Source organism: Mus caroli, unplaced genomic scaffold, assembly GCF_978045245.1.
Source record: "Mus caroli unplaced genomic scaffold, Mus_caroli_1 scaffold_5, whole genome shotgun sequence".
NCBI lineage: Eukaryota > Metazoa > Chordata > Mammalia > Rodentia > Muridae > Mus > Mus caroli.
This window is the reverse complement of record NW_028227260.1, coordinates 77,600,498-77,620,050: the sequence shown is the minus strand read 5'-3', so window position 1 is coordinate 77,620,050 and position 19,553 is coordinate 77,600,498. Positions and strand designations below refer to the sequence as shown.

The 19,553-nt window shown below is 38.1% G+C and overlaps 1 pseudogene; it reads right to left on the bottom strand.

The window, feature by feature from the left end:
- Positions 1-2,247: 2,247 nt before the first annotated feature.
- LOC110288299 (60 kDa heat shock protein, mitochondrial pseudogene) lies at positions 2,248-19,553 on the bottom strand (annotated as a pseudogene).

Genomic DNA, 19,553 nt, shown 5'->3' with positions numbered 1-19,553 from the left:
TCTTAGCCTGCATACTTAGGAACAGACAAAAAATAAATTATACATTTCTTCTATCCCATACCCGACTTGTTCAGTATACTAATGGACCAAGTGCCTCCACTCTCATTGGTGCCAGATAAGGCAGTATTCTGCTACATATGTAGCAGGGGCCACAGACCAGCACATACATATTCTTTGGTTGGTGACTTAGTCCCTGGAAGCTCTGAAGGGTCAGGTTAGTTGATACTGCTGTTCTTCCTATAGGGTTACAATCTCCTTCACCTCCTCCAGCACTTTCCGTAAGTCTTCCATTGGGGACCCCTAATTCATTCCTATAGTTTGTTGTGAGTATCTGAATTTGTCTGAGTCAGTGCTGGCAGAGCCTCTTAGAGGACAGTCATCCTAGACTCTTGTCAGCAAGCACTTTTTGGCATCAGCAATAGTGTCTGGGTTTGGTGTCTGCAGAGGTGATAGATCCCTAAGTGTGGCAGTGTATGGATGACCTTCTGTCCAGTCTCTGCTCCACACTTTGTCTCTGTGTTTCCTTTAGTCAGGAACAACTCTGGATTAAAAATTTTAAGATGGGTGAGTTGTCCCTTCCCTCAGTTGCGGGTTATGGCTCTCTATTGGAGGTGGTCTCTACAGGTTCTATCTCCCCTATCTTGGGCATTAAGCTAATGCAATCCCCACTGGGTCCTGGGAGCCTCTTGTATCACTGGCATCTTGGACATTCTTGTTCCCTCCCCTGTTTCCCAACCCCCATTGCAACATACTTCTATTCATTGTCCTGGCCCTCTGGACTCCTCTTCTGTCTTTTCCCACACCTGATCCTGTCCCCCCTTCTCCACTCCCCTCTCTCACCCAGGTCCCTCCCTCCATTCATCTCCCATGATTATTTTGTTCCCCTTCTAAGTGGGAATGAAGCATCCAACTTTGGCCTTCCTTCTTGTTAAGCTCCATATGATCCTTGTAATAGGATCTGATGATTTTTTTTTTAATTTCCTCAGTTTCTGTTGTTATCTCTCTTTTTATTTCTGATTTTGTTAATTTGGATACTATCTCTGCTCCCTTCAGTTAGCTAGGCTAAAGATTTATCTATCTTGTTGATTTTCTCAAAGAATCAGCTCTTAGTTTTGTTGGTTCTTTATATAGTTCATTTTGTTTCTCATTAGATGAATTCAGCCATGAGTTTGATTATTTCCTGCCATTTACTCATTTTGCATATGTTTGCTTGCTTTTGTTCTAGAGCTTTCAGAAGTGCTGTTAAGCTGCTAGTGTATGCTCTCTCCAGTTTCTTTTTGGAGGTACTTAGAGCTTTGAGTTTTCCTCTTAGTACTGCTTCCATTGTGTCCCATAAGTTTGTGTGTGCTGTGCCCTAATTTTCATTAAATTCTAGAAAGTCTTTAAGTTTTTTTTTCTTTCCTGACCAAGTTAACATTGAGTAAAGAGTTGTTCTGTTTCTATGAGTATGCTGACTTTCTGTTTTGGTTGTTATTGAAGGCTAGCCTTTGTCTATGGTGATCTAATTGAATGCATGGGATTAATTCAAACTTCTTTTAATCTAGTAAGGTTAATTTTGTGTTTGACTATCTGGTCAATTTTGGTGAAAGTACCATGAGGTGCCTTCTTTTGATTTAGGGTGAAGTGTTCTGTATATATCCGTTTAATCCATTTGGTTCATAACTTCGGTTAGCTTTACTGTGTCCCTGTTTTGTTTCTGTTTCAATGGCCTGTCCATTGTTGAATGTCGGTTGTTGTAGCCTCCCACTATTATTTTGTGAAGTTCAATGTTTTCTTTGAGCTTTAGTAACCTTTCTTTTACAAATGTGGGTGCTCTTGTATTTGGGGTATAGATGTTCAAAATTGAGAGTTCATTTTGCTGTGGTGGACGAAATGGGTTCTGATGATACCCAGTGGCATTGTTTTCTGTTGCTTACACTCTTCTGCTTGCCTCTCACATTCTGGTTACCTCTGGTATTAACTAGCTTTTCTGTCTCTGACTGGAACTTTTCTCTCCTGTGTGTCTGGTCATGGTGGCCCTCCTAAGGCTGGGCTGTCTCGGTGAGTGAGGGGTTGGGTGGGTTGCTCCTGGGCACAGTTTTGGACCAGAAGAAAGATGTGTCTCTGCCAGGGTGGGAGGTTATGAATCCTCTGGGACCCATGGAATCCTAGCTAGGCCAGGTATACCTGCTTGTGATGGACCTCCTGGGAATCAGGATGTCTCTGGGCATATGGAGTGGGCAAGCTGGAGCACAGGATCTATGTCCCTCAACTTCCTTTCAAAACCAAGGAATTGTCTTTGGTGACACCAATGACCTCTCCTACCTTTGCTAAATAATGAACTTGAACACTTTCAAGATTTAGATACAACCCCTCTTCACCAAATATGGCAACATCTATAGTCATATCTTCATATTGATTCTTCTTACTATTCCGAAACCCTGGAACTTCAGCTGCTACAACCTGAAGACCAATTTTTAGCCTGTTCCAAACTAGTGTACAGTCTATCAGCTTCTGCATTAATAGCTTCAGTGATTATGGCCAAGGTTTTCCAGTGAGTACTGGCAATTTCAAAAGCAGATACAACAGACTGAATGCTAGAAACTTTCTTTTTACTTTAGAGCATATAGGCCTTAAATTTTGATATGTAAATAAAATATGGGGTAATATATCCTCTATCAAATTCCCTTCCTTCAATAATTTATAATTCACAATTCAGGAGTTTTCCATACTTCACTGTGGTGAGACCCTTTCATCCAACCTTTTTCAATGCATCAGAAAAGTAATGCCTTTGTCTATACTTGCAGAAACTGTAGCAGCCTGAGCAATTTCTTCAGTGATTGTCACAGATTTAGACTGTTTTATAAGTTCAGCAATTATAGCAACAACAGCTGACAGTTGTCAATAGCCAATATCACAATTCTCTCATTTCCTCCAGAATAGCACCTTCTCTGATCTAGGCAAAGCCCTCCTTGGCAATGGAACATGCCAAAACAGAAGCAGTGGTGGTGCCATTCCAAGCCTCTATCTGTTTTACTGGCAACAATGTACAAATCTTATCCCCTTTCTTAGTTTCCCCTCTGAAAAACCCTTATCCCCGCCCCTTCCCCTACTCCCCAGCCCACACACTCCCTTTCCAAGACCTGGAATTCCTCTATAGTGGGTCAAAGAACCTTCAGAGGATCTAGGGCATCTCCTCCCATTGATGACCACCTAGGCTATCCCCAGCTAAATATACAGCAGGAGCCACCAGTCCCACCATGTGTCTTCTTTTATTGGTGGTATAGTCCCAAGGAGCTCTGCGGGTACTGGTTAGTTCATATTGATGTTCCTGCTTTGAGGCTTCAGACCCCTTCAGCTCCCTGGGTACTTTCTCTGGTTTCTTCATTGGGGATCTTGTACTCTATCCAATGGCTGACTGTGAGCATTCACTTCTGTATTTGCCAGGCACTGGTAGAACCTCACAAGAGATCACAGTTATATCAGGCTCCCATCAACAGGCTCTTGTTGGCATCTCCTAGTGCCTGGGTTTGGTGGTTGTTTATGGCATAGATTCCCAAGTGGGGCAGTCTCTGGATGGTCGTTCCTTCAGGCTCTGCTCTGAACTTTGTCTCTATAACTCCTTCCATGGGCATTTTGTTCCTCATTCTAAGAAGAAACTAAGTATCCACACTTTGGTCTTCCTTCCTCTTGAGTTTCATGTGTTTTGCAAATTGTTTCTTGGGTATTCTAAGTATCTGGACTAATATCCACTTATCAGTGAGTGCATATCATGTGTGTTCTTTTGTGATTGGGTTACTTCATGCAAGATGATATCCTCCAGATATATCCATTTGCCTAAGAATTTCATAAATTCATTGTTTTTAATTATTGAGAAGTACTCAATTCTGTAAATGTACAACATTTTCTATATCCATTTTTCTGTTGAGGGACATCTGGGTTCTTTACAGCTTCTGGTTATTATAAATAAGGCTGCTATGAACATAGTGCAGCATGTGTCATTAATACAAGTTCATACATTTCCTGGGTATATGCCCAGGAGAGGAATTGCTGGATCTTCTGGGAGTACTATGTCCAAATTTTTGAGGAACCAACAAACTGATTTCCAGAGTGGTTGTACCAGCTTGCAATGCCACCAGCAATTGAGGAGTATTCCTCTTTATCCACATCCTCACCAGCATCTGCTGTCACCTGAATTTTTGATCTTAGCCATTCTGACAGGTGTGAGGTGGAATCTCAGGGTTGTTTTGATTTGCATTTCCCTGATGGTTAAGGATGTTGAAGTGCTTCTCAGGCATTCGGTATTCCTCAGGTGAGAATTCTTTGTTTAGCTCAGAGCCCCATTTTTTAATGGGGTTATTTGATTTTCTGGAGTCCAACTTCTTGTGTTCTTTATATATATTTGATATTAGTCCCCTATTGGATTTAGGATTAGGAAAAGTCCTTTCCCAATCTGTTGGTGGCCCTTTTGTCTTATTGACAGTGTCTTTTGCCTTACAGAAGCTTTGCAATTTTATGTGGTCCCATTTGTCAATTCTTACAGAACAAGCCTTTGCTGTTCTGTTCAGGAATTTTTCCCCTGTGCCCAAATCTTCGAGGCTTTCCCCCAGTACCTGATAATCAGCTTCCATGCAGTAGCTGGATATAAAATTAACTGGAAAAAATCAGTGGCTTTTCTCAACACAAAGAATAAACAGGCTGATAAAGAAACTAAGGAAACAACACCATTCAAAATAGTCACAAATAATATAAAATACCTTGGTGTGACTCTAACTAAGGAAGTGAAAGATCTGTATGATAAGAACTTCATGTTTCTGAAGAAAGAAATCAAAGAAGAGCTCAGAAGATGGAAAGATCTCCCATGCTCATGGATTGGCAGGATTAATATACTAAAAATGGCTATCCCACTGAAAGCAATATACATATTCAATGCAATCCCCATCAAATCACAACTCAGTTCTTCACAAAGTTAGAAAGGGCAACATGCAAATTCATCCTGAATCACAAAAACCTAGGATAGCAAAAACTATTCTCAACAATAAATGAACCTCTGTTGGAATCACCATGCCTGACCTCAACCTGTACTACAGAGCAATTGTGATAAAAACCGAACTGTATTGGTACAGGGACTGACAGATATATCTATGGAATAGAATTGAAGATCCAGAAATGAACCCACATACCTATTGTCACTTGTTATTTGAAAAGGGAGCTAAAACCATCCAGTGGAAATAAGACAGCATTTTCAACAAATGATGCTGGCACAACTGGTGGTTATCATGTAGAAGAATTTGAATTGATCTATTCTTATCTCCTTATACAAAGCTCAAGTCTAAGTGGATCAAGGAACTCCACATAAAACCAAAGAAAATGAAACTCTCATATTTTTAGATTTATCCTTTTAATCAGTTGATTTTGGAATACCTGCCTCATCTTTTGTTACTTGGGGGACTTCCCCACCTCTGTTCTATAATCACTGTTCTCTTTGTCCCCATTGTAACATAGACAGCATTAGCTAAAAGATCTATACCTTAAAGTCTTAAGGCTCCAACACCCACGGTAAATTGTTCATTTTTGCATACTCCTGAATGAGATGAGGGGTCAGTGTTCAACAGAAGCCTTTCTGAGGCCCATAAGTGGTATGGTGAGAGTACATGTTCAGAGAAGTAGGCCAAGGTCTGTGAGGGAGGGAGATCATATGTTTTTTTCTGTTTTGTTGTTTTGTTTTGTTTTGTTTTGATATAGTGTTATATAACCTGGGTTGGCCTCTAATTCACAATCTATATGCTTCTGTTTTAGGTCTTCTGAGGTTACAAACACTATTTCTTAGAATTAAAATTTCAATAATTCAGTTAAAAAATAAACTCTAGATCTACCTGTAGTACAATGTCCAGTTTTCGGAGGAACCGCCAGACTGATTTCCAGAGTGGTTGTAGCAGCTTACAAACCCACCAGCAATGGAGGAGTGTTTCTCTTTCTCCACATCCTTGCCAGCGTCTGCTGTCACATGAATTTTTGATCCTAGTCATTCTGCCTGGTGTGAGGTGGAATCTCAGTGTTGTTTTGATTTCCATTTCCTTGATGATTAAGGTTGTTGTACATTTTTTCAAGTGCTTCTCAGCCCTTCAGTATTCCTCAGTTGAGAATTCTTTGTTTAGCTCTGTAACCCATTTTTTAATGGGGTTATTTGAATTTCTGGAGTTCAGCTTCTTGAGTTCTTTGTATATATTGGATATTAGTCCCCTATCAGATTTAGGATTGGTAAAAATTCTTTCCCAATCTGTTGGTGGCCTTTTTGTCTTATTGACAGTATCTTTTGCCCTACAGAAGCTTTGCAATTTTATGAGGACCCATTTGTCGATTCTTGATCTTATAGCACAGGCCATTGCTGTTCCGTTCAGGAATTTTTCCCCTGTGCCCATATTTTTGAGGGTTTTCCCCACTTTCTCCTCATAAATTTCAGTGTCTCTGGTTTTATGTGGAGTTCTGGTGGTTCATCAGAAAAACTGGACATAGTACTACCTACAGGTAGATCCAGCAATACCTCTCCTGGGCATATACCCAGAAGATGTTCCAGCTGGTAATAAAGACACATGCTCCACTATGCTCATAGAAGCCCTATTTATAATAGCAAGAAGCTGGAATGAACCCAGATGTACCTCAACAGAGGAATGGATACAGAAGTTTTGCTACATTTACACAATGGAGTACTACTCAACTATTAAAAATAATGAATTTATGAAATCCTTGGGAAAATCGATATATCTGTAGGATATCATCCTGAGTGAGGTAATCAGTCACAAAAGAACTCACTTGATATGCACTCACTGATAAGTGGATATTAGCCTAGAAACCTAGAATATCCAAGCTACAACTTCCAAAACACAAGAAAATCAAGAAGGAAGACCAACAAATGGATACTTCATACCTCCCTAGAATAGGGAATAAAATATCCATGGAAGGAATTGCAGAGACAAAATTGGGAGCCAAGATGAAAAGATGTACAATCCAGAGACTGCCCCACCTGGGGGTCCATCCCATAATCAGCCACGAAATGCAGACACTATTGCATACATCAGCAAGATTTTGCTGAAAGGACCCTGATATAGCTGTCTCCTGTGAGGCTTTGCCAGTGCCTGGCAAATACCAAAGTGGATGCTCACAGTCATCTATAGGATGGAACACAGGGTCCCCAATGTAGGAGCTAGAGAAAGTACCCAAGAGCTGAAAGGGTCTGCAACCCTATGGGTGGAACAACAATATGAACTAATCAGTACCCCCAGAGCTCCTGTCTCTAGCTGCATATGTAGCAGAAGATGGCCTAGTCGGCTATCACTGGGAAGTGAGTCCCCTTGGTCTAGCAAACTTTATATGCCCCAGTACAGGGATGCCAGGGCCTAGAAGTGGGAGTGAGTGGGTAGGGGAGCAGGGCGGGGTGGGGGGTATAGGGGACTTTTGGGATAGCATTTGAAATGTAAATGAAGAAAATATCTAATAAAAAATCAATACCAGAAACATCACTTTAATGTTACGAAGTCTGGATGCCAATTTATACATATGAATATATGACAGTGCAAATTTTAATGCTTCATTAAAGAGACAATGTTTTTAAAATAAAAAAAAAATAAATTCTACTGAAAACTGCACTGGAATTCTAAATCAATTCGAAGAAAGATTCCCAGGATTTGGCATAATATTGATGAAATATCTTCTCATAGTAAGTCTGAAAAAAATAAATTATGCCTATAATATTGAAGATCTCCAAAATAACAATAAGACATCAATCTTAAAAACAAAGCAGTTAGTTGAAGTTGCACATATATTGAAAGTATCAAAAACATCTTAAGTGACATAACTGGCAAATCTCAAATTCTGAGAATTTATGAACATCAAGGTACTCGGACCATTTAGAATGCCAAAAAGACTTAACCAGGAAGAATTTCTTTATCACATATTTCATTCAAACTGCCAAGATATCAGAAAACTGAATGTTGTTAGCAGTCAGAGGTAGGCCAATTCAGTTATGAAGTGAAACCATGGTAATGGTTGATTTCCAGGCAGAAAGCCTAAAATCTTGGGAAATATTGGACTATTGTTTCTATGTATTGAAAGAATCTAACTGCCAACCTGGTTTATTATTTCCTCCATGTTTCACACTTGAAATCAAATGAAAAATAATAAGCTTCCAAAATAAGCATAAATTAAGAAATTCATGACCATTAAGCCAACATTAACTAAGAAAACTTCTAATGAAAATAAAAGAATACATGTATTTGAAAACACAGGAAAAAAAAAACCTCTAAAACATAAAATCCCCAGAAAGTAGTAGATTGTTTGAAATAACCATGAGGGTAAATAGCTTTAATTTTCATGTTCAAGGACACACACTGACTAATTAGAAGAAAAAAAAACACAACTGCAAGAAACTCACATTATCTCTAAAGTATAAAAGCAAATAATAGAAAAGTGGAAAAGTATATTCAAGTGAATAAAATCAGAAAGAATGCAAAACTAGCTATATTTTTACCTGACAAAGTAGAATCCAAACCAAATTTACTGAAAAATGTCTTCAAAATAAATAAAGGTGCCTACAAATAAAGATGACATTTACTAAACAGAAACAATGATTTTAAATATATAAAGACTGAATGTTGGCCTATTCAATTTCATAAAAGTAACACTATTCCTCATAAAGTGGCATATATGTCCAGTGCAACATGTATTTTGCCAATAGACAGGCCATCCAGAGATATACTCTGAAAAGAAACATCAAAGTTTAGCTGTGCTATAGATCAATCAGACAACATATTCCACTAAAAAGCTACAGAAAATATGTTTTTCCAACAGCTCATGAAAGTTTCTACAAAGCAAAATATAAAACATTTTTATTATTTTATTGTTTGGGAATTTCATGCATCTTCACTATAGTAAAGGCACCATCATTTGATTGAAAAGGCAGGCTACAGAATAGGAAAATCTTTACCACCTATACTTTTGACACTAGAATATATAAAAAATTCAGAAAGGTATACACCAAGAAAACAATATTCCTGATTAAACTTTGTGCACAGAAATGACTGATAAAATAATTTTAATGTTCAACATCTTTGGTCATCAGGGACATGGCAAACTAAAACTACTCTGTGATTTCATGTTTACCTTAGTTAGGGTGGCTAAGATAAAAACAACAACAACAACAACAACAACAACAACAAAACATGAATGTGGAGAAAGACCAACACATTAACTGTTAGTGAAACAAACAGTGGTTCAGCTACAATCAAAATCAATGTTTCATTTCATCAAAAAAACTAGAAATAGCTCTATCACTCTTGGACTTAATCCAAAGGACTCTATATTCACTAAAGTGATCCTTGCTTATCCATACTTGTTTCTGCTTTGTTCACAATAGTCAAGAAAAAGAAACAGCCAATATGTCCATCAACTGATAAATGGATAATTGATATTGTCTTAGTTTGCTTTTGAAAGAATAACACAATGATCAAAAGAAACTTGGGGAGGAAGCTAGCAGAAGCCTGAACAGGAGCTCAAGTAGGAATTTGGAGTCAGAAACTTAAGCAAAGACCATCAAGGAATACTGCTTACTGCTATGCTTCCAGAGCCATGTTTAGATGCCTTTGTTGTACAGCTCAGGTATACCTACCTAGGGATAGAACTGACTACAGTGCATGTAGGGGCCTCCCTTCATCAATTAGCAATCAAGAAACTGCCTCCTCAGGCCAATCCAATAATGGCAATTCCCCAAACAGGGCACCATAGTCCCAGGTGTTCTGTGATATTTTTTTCCTAGAGAGAAAGAACACAGAAACATATAAAGCAAACAGCCTATGTCTATGTACAAAGGGAACACATCACACACTAAAGTAACAATTTCAGTAATTTCCATCTTGGTGAATCAATTCATTTTTACCAGGGTTACTAATAGAAGTATGGGGGAGAGTTACTTACAAGAAGCAGGATGACTCAAAAGCAGCTACCTGCCTCTCTCTCTCTCTCTCTCTCTCTCTCTCTCTCTCTCTCTCTCTCTCTCTCTCTCTCTCTCTCTCGTGCACACACACACACAATGCACTTTCACGGAGGTGAAGGTTCAGGAATGCTCTCTGCACAATTTGCAGGCAAACTTGACCTTTTGAATATATGTTCTCTGAAACTTGTTTGGTCAGAATCTTCTCTCTCAGCATTCCTTTTTGTACTTCTTGGGAGAGGCTCTCAAGAATCTTCCAAGTTTTGCTCTCTAAAGTTGTTACTTTTTTAAAAATTTGCTTCCCAAGCCTCAGAGCCTTACTCTCCCTCCTAGAAAGAATGTTTCCTTTCAGAGGGAATGTTTCAAAATGCAGGAAAAAGACATTCAACACAATGTATGTGAAATAAATAAGCAAGATTATCTATCACAGGTACATCATATTATTAGGTGAATATTTTATTTTTAGATGAATATTATGTATATATATATACATATATATTTACAGATATAATATATAGTAAACGTATACTCCTCTATGATGGAAAAGTGTAAATGGGAAAATTCCTAACTATATATGTTTTACCAAAATTTAACTTAGAAGCTATAGAAGTCTAAACAGTCCTATAACAAACACAGATTGATGCTGTAGTGGGTCCAAATGAAGAAAATCCTAGGAAGATGAATGAATTCTCTGTTAAGTTATACCACACGTGAAAATACAAACTAATATTAGTGTACCAAAAACTGTGTCATACAACAGAGAGGAAAGAAACACTTCTGAAATCACTTCATGAAGACAAATCCCTGGTAACCAAATTTGATACTGACATGAGGAAAGACTGAACTATTCACGAACATCATTGCTGATTATAGATGCAAATATGCTTAATAGATTCATTGAAAATTGAATACAGCAATGGTTTGCAAAGATAATGTGGCATGATCAATTTGTTTTCATTACAGAAATATATGAATTGCACAGTGTGTGAAAATCTGTAAACCTATTACAGCACATAAACAGAAGAATAAAAGCTACAGGATTATTCCAATAGCTACCAGACAAACCTGAGAAAATGTAATAGCCTTTCATGATATATATATATATATATATATATATATATATTCCCTAAAGTAATTAGGAATAGAAGAAACACAATAACAAAATAAAAGCCTAATTATGACAAATTAATAGCAAAAATACTGAGTATCGGAAAGCTGAAATAGTTTCCACTAAAACTGGGAAGATGACAAAGGTGTTAAATCTTAGTACCAGGGGTGATGTAAAACTCCAAGGAAGCAGGGTCTTCCAGACACTTCCAGTCTAATGTACTTAGGAACTTGCAGAGACTGTGGCAGCATACATAGAGCCTTCACAGTTTGAAGTCTGACAGTCCCTCCCAATCCTGAGAGGGAGAAGTAGACACTAGGTCCACTAAGCAAGGAGCTATTTGCAATTGATGCCTGCTGGGCAAGGGAAAATAAGTTTTCTCCAGTGGAGTTTTCACTGGATGTATCAACCACATGGTAGGATAGGCCACAGGCTGAGGAGTAGCTGGCCAACAACAACAACAAAACAAACTCCATGCTTTTATATTGTTGTTTTTTGGTTTTTTGTTTTTTGTTTTGTTGGTTTTTATCTGTGTAAGGGCTTTTTGTTTCAGTATGTTTTGCTTTGGCACTTTATTGTCTTGTTGATTTATTTCTAATTTTATTTTTTGTTATTTTCATGTTTGTTGTTTTAGAGAGACTAAAAATCATTAATTTGGGTAGACAGCTAGACAGGGAGGAGCTGGGGAAAGGGCTGAGGAGCTCCTATAGGAGCTGGGGGGGAGCTAGGGGAGGGGAAACAGAATGAAAATATAATCTGTGAAAAAGTTAATAGGAAAAAATGCTAAGGAAAACAGTAGCAAAGGACAATGAAAGTGGATGAAGAGTCAGGAAAATGAATGGGGAGCCCTGGAAAACTACCCTGGGAAGAAAAAAGTTGTGTTTTGAAACCAATTGAAAATAAGGGATTTATGGGGAATGATTGTCAGTGCTTTGGGAAAAAAAGGTGGAAGACAAGTGTCCCCTACTTCAATATTGAGCCACAATTGTGTATTCATTGGGAAACTTAGTAAAGGTTCCTGTTAGCAATCATGCTAAGCTCTATGAATTTCCAAAGCACATTTCTCTTAATTGAATATAGACTCTTTCATACAAGTTTGGAAGAAAAAAAAAATCACAGTCACCTAGGCATAGCACTGGTCAGACAAGTGTATGGAAAGTGTTCGCTCGAGTCCTGTAATCGAAAGTTAGAAAAAGGCTTTAATACACATTTCCAGACAGAAAACATACAGAATACTGGAAATACATGTTTATCAAGATGCCTGGAAATGAATATCTTTATTTTATTTTATTTTATTGGGCAAATAAGAACTTTAACAATGCTCTTTAGTGATTGATTTTTAAATCACATATTGAACAGATATTGTAAGACATTTTCTTGCTATTTTGAAAACAAAATTAAGTACATGTACCTTTGGTTAATGCCTCTTAGATATATACTACCTTAAGGAACAATAAGAAAATTAAGGAGTGCAAAAATGATTCCTTGAATATTATATAGAAGGAATAAAATGATAAAACAAGGATTAGGATGGAACACTTACCATCCATTTCCTGTCTATAGAGAATCTCTGGTATAGAAGCTTCTTGTCTACATGACTTCTTTCAGCTGTCTCTATGAATTCTAGCATGAATGAAGAAAAAATAAATAAAATGAATCTCATGATTAGTTGGAGCTGAGAAGTTAAAAAACCAGGCAAGAGGAAACAAAAATGGACTGTTTATGTATTTGTTCTAGGTTTAATTTGATGTCTCTTCTCCCTGTTAGCAGTCTTTTTATTATTAAATTACTTTACTTATTTATGTTCTAAATGTTGCCCCCTTCCTGGTTCCCCCTCCCTAAGTTCTTCATTCCATCCTCCTCCCTTCCCTTCTGAGAGGGTAGTCCCCCACCCACAGACCCACCCCTACTTCACCCTCACCAGCATTCCCCTTCCCTGGGGCATCAATTTTCTACAGGATAAAGCACATCCTCTTCTAGTGAGGCCAGATAACACATTCCTCTGCTCCAACTAGCTGTTTTAAATGTGTAGGAAGAAGTCACAAAAGAAAACAACTTCAGCAATGTGCCTGGATATAAAAGTAACCCAAACCAATCAGTAGCCTCTTTCTACTCAAATGGTAAACAGACTGAGAAAGAAATTAGGGAAACAACACCCTTCACAATAACCACAAATATTATATAATATCTTGGTGTAACTCTTAGCAAGCAAGTGAAATCTCTGTATTACAAGAACTTCAAATCCCTGAAAAGAGAAATCAAATAACTCAGAAGATGCAAAGATTTCCCATGTTCATGGATCAGCAGAATTAACAGTAAAAATGGCCATCCAGCAAAAGCTATCTCCAGATTCAATGCAATCCACATCAAGATTCCAACACACTTCTTCAGACATGGAAAGAGCAATTCTCAATGTCCTATGGAAAAACAAAAAAACACTCAGGATAGCACAAACAATTCTTAACAAGAAACGAACTTCTGGAGGAAATCACCACCACACTACAGAGCAATAGTGATAAAAACTGAATGGTATTGGTAAAGAGACAGACAGGTCTATTGATGGAATAGAATCAAAGACCCAGAAGTAAACCTACATACCTATAGACACTTGATCTTTGACAAAGAAGCCAAAACCAAAGAGTGGAAAAAATAAAGCATCTTCAATAGATGGTGCTGAACCAACTGTATGTAGAAAAATGAAAACAGACCCATATTTATCACCTTGCACAAAGTCAAGTACTACAGTATCAAGGACCTCAAAATAAAACCAGATACACTGAATCTAATGAAAAATAAATTGGGAAAGAGCCTTGAATTCATTGACACAGGGGAGAATTTCCTGAACAGAATTCCAATCATTCCGGCTGTAAGATCAACAAATAATAAATGGAACTTCACAAAACTTAAAAGGGTTCTGTAAGGCAAAAACAATGTCAATAGGACAAATGAACAACCTACACATTGGGAAAAGATATTCACCAATCCCACATCTGATAGGGGGCTCATATGAAAAATATACAAAGAACTCAAGAAGTTAGATTCCAGAGAACCAAATAACCCTATTAAAAATGGGGTACAGATCTAAACAGAGAATTCTCAACTGAGTAACACCAAATGGCTGAGAAGTACTTAAAGAAATGTTAAACATCCTTAGTCATCAGAGAAATGCAACAACCCTGAGATTCCACCTCACAACAATCAGAATGGCTATGATCAAAACCTCTGGTGACAACAGATGGTGGCAATGATATGGAGAAAAAGGGACACTCCTACATTGCTGGTGGGAATGCAAGCTGGTACAAACCCTCTGGAAATCAGTTTCTTGGTTCCTCAGAGAATTTGATATAATTCTACCTGAAGATCCAGCCACACCACTCTTGGGCACATCATCAAAAGATTCTCCAACATGTAGTATGGATACATGCTCCACTGTGTTCATAAAAGCCTTATTTGCGATAGCCAGAAGCTGGAAAGAACCCAGATGTCTCTCAATAGAAGTATGTATACAGAAAATGTGGAACATTTACACAATGGAATACTACTCAGCTATTATATCGCTGACTTCAGGCAAAAGGAGGGAACTAGAAAATAACATCCTGAATGAGGTAACCCAGACAAAAATGACATACATGGAATGTACTCACTGATAAGTGGATATTAGCCCAAAAGCTCCTAATAAACATTTATACAATTCTTAGATCATATGAAGCTTAACAAGGAGGGGCAAAGTGTAGATAGGCTTTTTCCCTGGTTGAGGGATGGGGTCACTCACCCATCTCAAAACATTTAACTCAGAATTGGTCCTATCTAAAGAAGATGCAGGGACAAAAATGGAACAGAGACTGAAAGATAGGTCATCAAGACACTACCCTACAATGGGATCCATACCATCCATAGACACCATACCCTGACATTATTGCTGATGCCAAAAAGTGCTTTCAAACAGGAGTCTAGTATAGCTATCCTCTGAGAGGCTCTACCGCACTAAGACAGATGCAGATACTCACAGCCAACCATTAAACTGATCCTGGGAACCCCAATGGAAGAGTTAAGTGAAGAACTGAAGAAACTGAAGGGGACTGCAACCCCAAAGGACAAATAACAGTATCAATTAACCAGACTCCTCAGGGTTCCCAGGGTCTAAACCACCAACCAAAGAGTATACAAGTGCTGGTCTGCGGTCCCCACTACATATGTAGCAGAATATTTGGCATCAGTGGGAGGAGAGGTGCTTGGTCCTGTGGAGGATTGTTGCCCCAGCAAAGGGGGATGCTAGAGGGGTGAGGCAGGAGTGAGCAGGGCAGTGGGGGAGTGCAATCTTAGAGACAAAGGGGAGGGGGGATGGGATGGGGGTTTGCAGAGGGGAGACCAGGAAGGGGGGCAACATTTGAAATGTAAATAAAATAATCAATAAAAAAAACAAACAAACAACCCCCCCCACACACACACAAGAAAGGAACACTAATTTTGAAACAGGAAAAAGAAAGAAAAAAAGATTGCCAAGTGAGCTCTGATATATAAGCAGCAAATACATGATAGTTCAGCTGTAGGTTATAATCAAATTATGGAAGTCCTTCTAAAGAATTCCAGCTTATATGAGGCAAAATCACAAGAGCAGAAATTAAAAGCAGAAATGTTGAATATGTACATGTAGAGGGCACAGGTTATATTATTTCCCTTTGGAACCACTTCCCCTAGCTGAACTGCCCTGACAGGCTTCAGTGATAAAGGATGTACCTAGTCCTGGTTTATATGGATGTGTTAGTGCTTTTTGGTACCTAACCAGAATTCCCCTTCTTTGAGAATTGGAGGGGTAGTAGATAGAGGGTTTTGTGAGGGTGGGACTGAGATTGGGGAAGAGAGTGGGGCAGCAATTATCAGGATGTAAAGTGAGTAAGTAAATTAATTAATGAAGAAAAGAATTTTCTTCCTTTCTTTAAGTATTAAACTATATTTAATTTACTGAAAATAATTCCTTCACAGAAAATCATTAGTACTTGTCAACAATGTTCATGGGTGCTTTCCTTGTATGTTTGTCCTGTACTTGTCAGGTCCTCTATGTCCACTGTGATTATAATTACAGATGGTTGTGAGCCAGCACGTCAGGTGGTAGAAAATGAACCAGGGGCTTCGTGAAGAGTAGTCAGTGTTTTTGGGTTTTTATTTATATTTTTTTCCTTCTGCTTTTTCATTAGGTATTTTCTTCATTTACATTTCAAATGCTATCCCGAAAGTCCCCTATACCCTCCCCCTGCCCTGCTCCCCAACCCTTCCCAGCCCTGGCATTCCCCTATACTGGGGCATATGATCTTCACAAGACCAAAAGCTTCTCCTCCCATTGATGGCCAACTAGGCCATCCGCTGCTACATATGCAACTAGAGACACAGTTCTGGGCGGTACTGGTTAGTTCATATTGTTGATCCTCCTATAGGGTTGCAGACCCCTTTAGTTCCTTGGGTATTTTCTCTAGCTCCTTCTTTAGGGGCCCTGTGTTCCATCCAATAGATGACTGTGAGCATCCACTTCTGCATTTGCCAGGCACTAGCATAGCCTGAATCCTCTCTCCTGCTCCATATTAGCATTTTTAATAACAAAACTCTGAAAATACTACAATTAGAAACAAACAAGCAAACAACAATCCAACCCAACAGCACTGTGCTTTGAACCGATTCTTGAAAATGAAATTTAGAGTCTTTGGTTGCTTTTTGAAGATCTCAAATAGTCATAAAATAGGCCTAGTCATGCTTCCTCAGATTGGATTCTATTAGGAACCACTACAATGCCTACTCAGAATTAGTTCTGTCAGTCTCTGCAATACTTTCTAACTTCAAGTGGCCTGTGAGATCTGTGACCCTGTCCCTTGCAATTCTGATGCAAATCAAACCACCCAGTGCCTTATAGGCATGGTTTTTTAGTACTAGGATACATCAGTAGTCAAATTTGATATTAAATTTTGAGGACTGAGAAAGTATGGCATTTGAAACATAGAAATTTATAGAAGAAAGTACATTTGAAAAATAGCAGTAATGAAATTCATTAGCATTCTTTTAAATTAAAGATATTTCCTACCAAAACATCAAACTGGGTAATTTCCTTAAGAAGAGTAGAAAAAAACTAGGAAGAATGGAGCCACACCTATTTTATATAGGTTTAAATAACCAAATCTTAATTGCTAACTAATTTTAGAGACTGGGTGAAAAGGTAACAAAATGAAGGGCATCATTCAGCAGGAATCTATATTTATTATTTCTAATTAACAGGGTTCAGTATTTTCCACTATTCTCTAGGGTGAATAGTGGAACACCCTCATAGAAGCAGGGTAAGGGGGGGGGATGAAATAGGGGGGTTGCAGACGATAAATTATGAAAGCAGATAACATTTGAAATGTAAATAAAGAAAGTATCCAATTTAAAAAGTTTAAAAATGTTAAAAATTCCTAGGTGTTCTGTTTTGTAAGCTCTTTCATCTATGTATTCTGAAAGTTGAGATCCTAGAGTTTCCTTGGAAAAACTATTCACACAGTTGGTTTAGTGTATGGATTAAACAATAGGCTACATTCTTGAAAGTTTCCTCTGCCAAGATTATCTCCATCAGTTTCTGGAAAGGCTGTCCTGGACAGGCACCTGCCCTATACATCTCTCTAATCTCTGAAGTTTTATTAACTCACAGGTACATTCATGGGCTAATGTGACCAACTGCTACTCGGGAATGTGATATAATATATAAAATTTTAAAAGTAATATAAGAATATCAGAATTATGCAAATTACCTAGACTGGACCCTCCTAATGAAGAGAACATTGAGAGAATTATATGAAAACCATATGCAGTAGTGGCTTGACTAATCTTTGTAAGTTGATTTGATTCAGTAAGTGGTGGAACTAAATGGGAAGAGAGAGCTGGAGACCAAGAAAAGGAAAACTACAGTCAGAATCAACGTCAACCTAACGTTCACATGAATTAAAGTGCTATTATTTGTACTCTTGAATGATATATAACACAGTGCTCTCTCTATGAAATATTAAAGTTAATATTCCATATTACTTGTAATATAATATAAGAAAGAGTGGAGTGCCCACAATTTCAGAATTTTCAGTTTTGTGTCAAGCTTTTAGCCAATAACACTACATTGTATTTTGCTATTATCTACTTTGCTGAGTACAGGTGATTCTTTCTCTTGTTTTTTAATCCAACATGGCTGGTTTCCATTTACCACCCAACCATGCTTTCAACACTAACCTTTCAACAGTTGTGATAGCCAAAAAGATGATATGCTTTGTTTCCTTCTAATTATCCCTTCCAAATTCATCAGACTTCAGAAGCTAAGAATACATCAGAATGATATATTCATATGCACATTTACATATCATGAATCATAAATTTATAGCTAACTTTCTAAGTCAGAAGTCAGAAAATGTACATTTAAATAATTAGAAACCTAAAATCCCTCATAATGATCAAGAACTAGGAACCAATACAGCAGAAGTGGGACTTTTATGACTATGTAACCATATTTTGAAGTAAAATAATTATGGACAAGAAAACGGCAGAAGTAAGCAATAGTAAACTTTTCATTATTTTTTTTTTCTTTTAGCATCTTCAGAAACACAGCCACCCAGATTCATGCACATTCTGTCCAGAAGCTGCTCCATTTTGTACAGATACTGCTCCTTGGGCAAATACTGAACATAGCCCAATTCCTACTTACCCCAAGGGGATAATGGACCCTTTAAGAGTGGATCTGCATGCTCCAGATACCAGCCTGCGATTGCATAGCCTGCTTGTGGTGAGCCACAATCTTCTTCTCAGACTTCAGAACTTGGGTTTTTTTCTCCAAGCCTCTAATTACTTAATTGCTTGTTCAAAGTACTTCTCGTTAATGGCATCTGAAGGGTGTCTTTTGGGAATCAAAGCAGCTTCTTTGGAGACATTGGCAACATCAGTGCCCAAAAACCCTGTTGTTAAGGACGCCAGTTTTCTGGCTACTTTATCTTTTTCCAACAGCTATTTCCAGGATACATGTGATGTTCTGGTAGCTCACAAAATAGGTATCTGAAATATTAGACCTAGGTATCACAGTGCTTTGATAAAGTTCAAGAGACCAAGGAGCAGGTTTAGCATTTTATTATGAATGGATTGTGTATTCAATTAAGGCAACACTTTGTGGCTTTAATTTTTAATTATCAAGGATGAAAAACAAATCCTCATTCTACCTTTCCTGTTAATTCTGATTTGGGGGTGGTGCTAACAAAAGGTGGTAACTTTCTTTACAGCCCCCTACTTTGCTTTCAGTGTTACTATATACAATCTCCCTGGCTTACTGGGACTGCCAATTCTCTGGTAAAGGATATTTCTCTGTTCCAGAAAACATGGGGAACAGTTTGCTGTATTTGGTTTGAGAGGGTATTTGACATGCTTAGACAAGGGTACCATTGCCACACCATCAGAAAAGATAAGAATAGAGTAGGTGTAGGTGTGCAT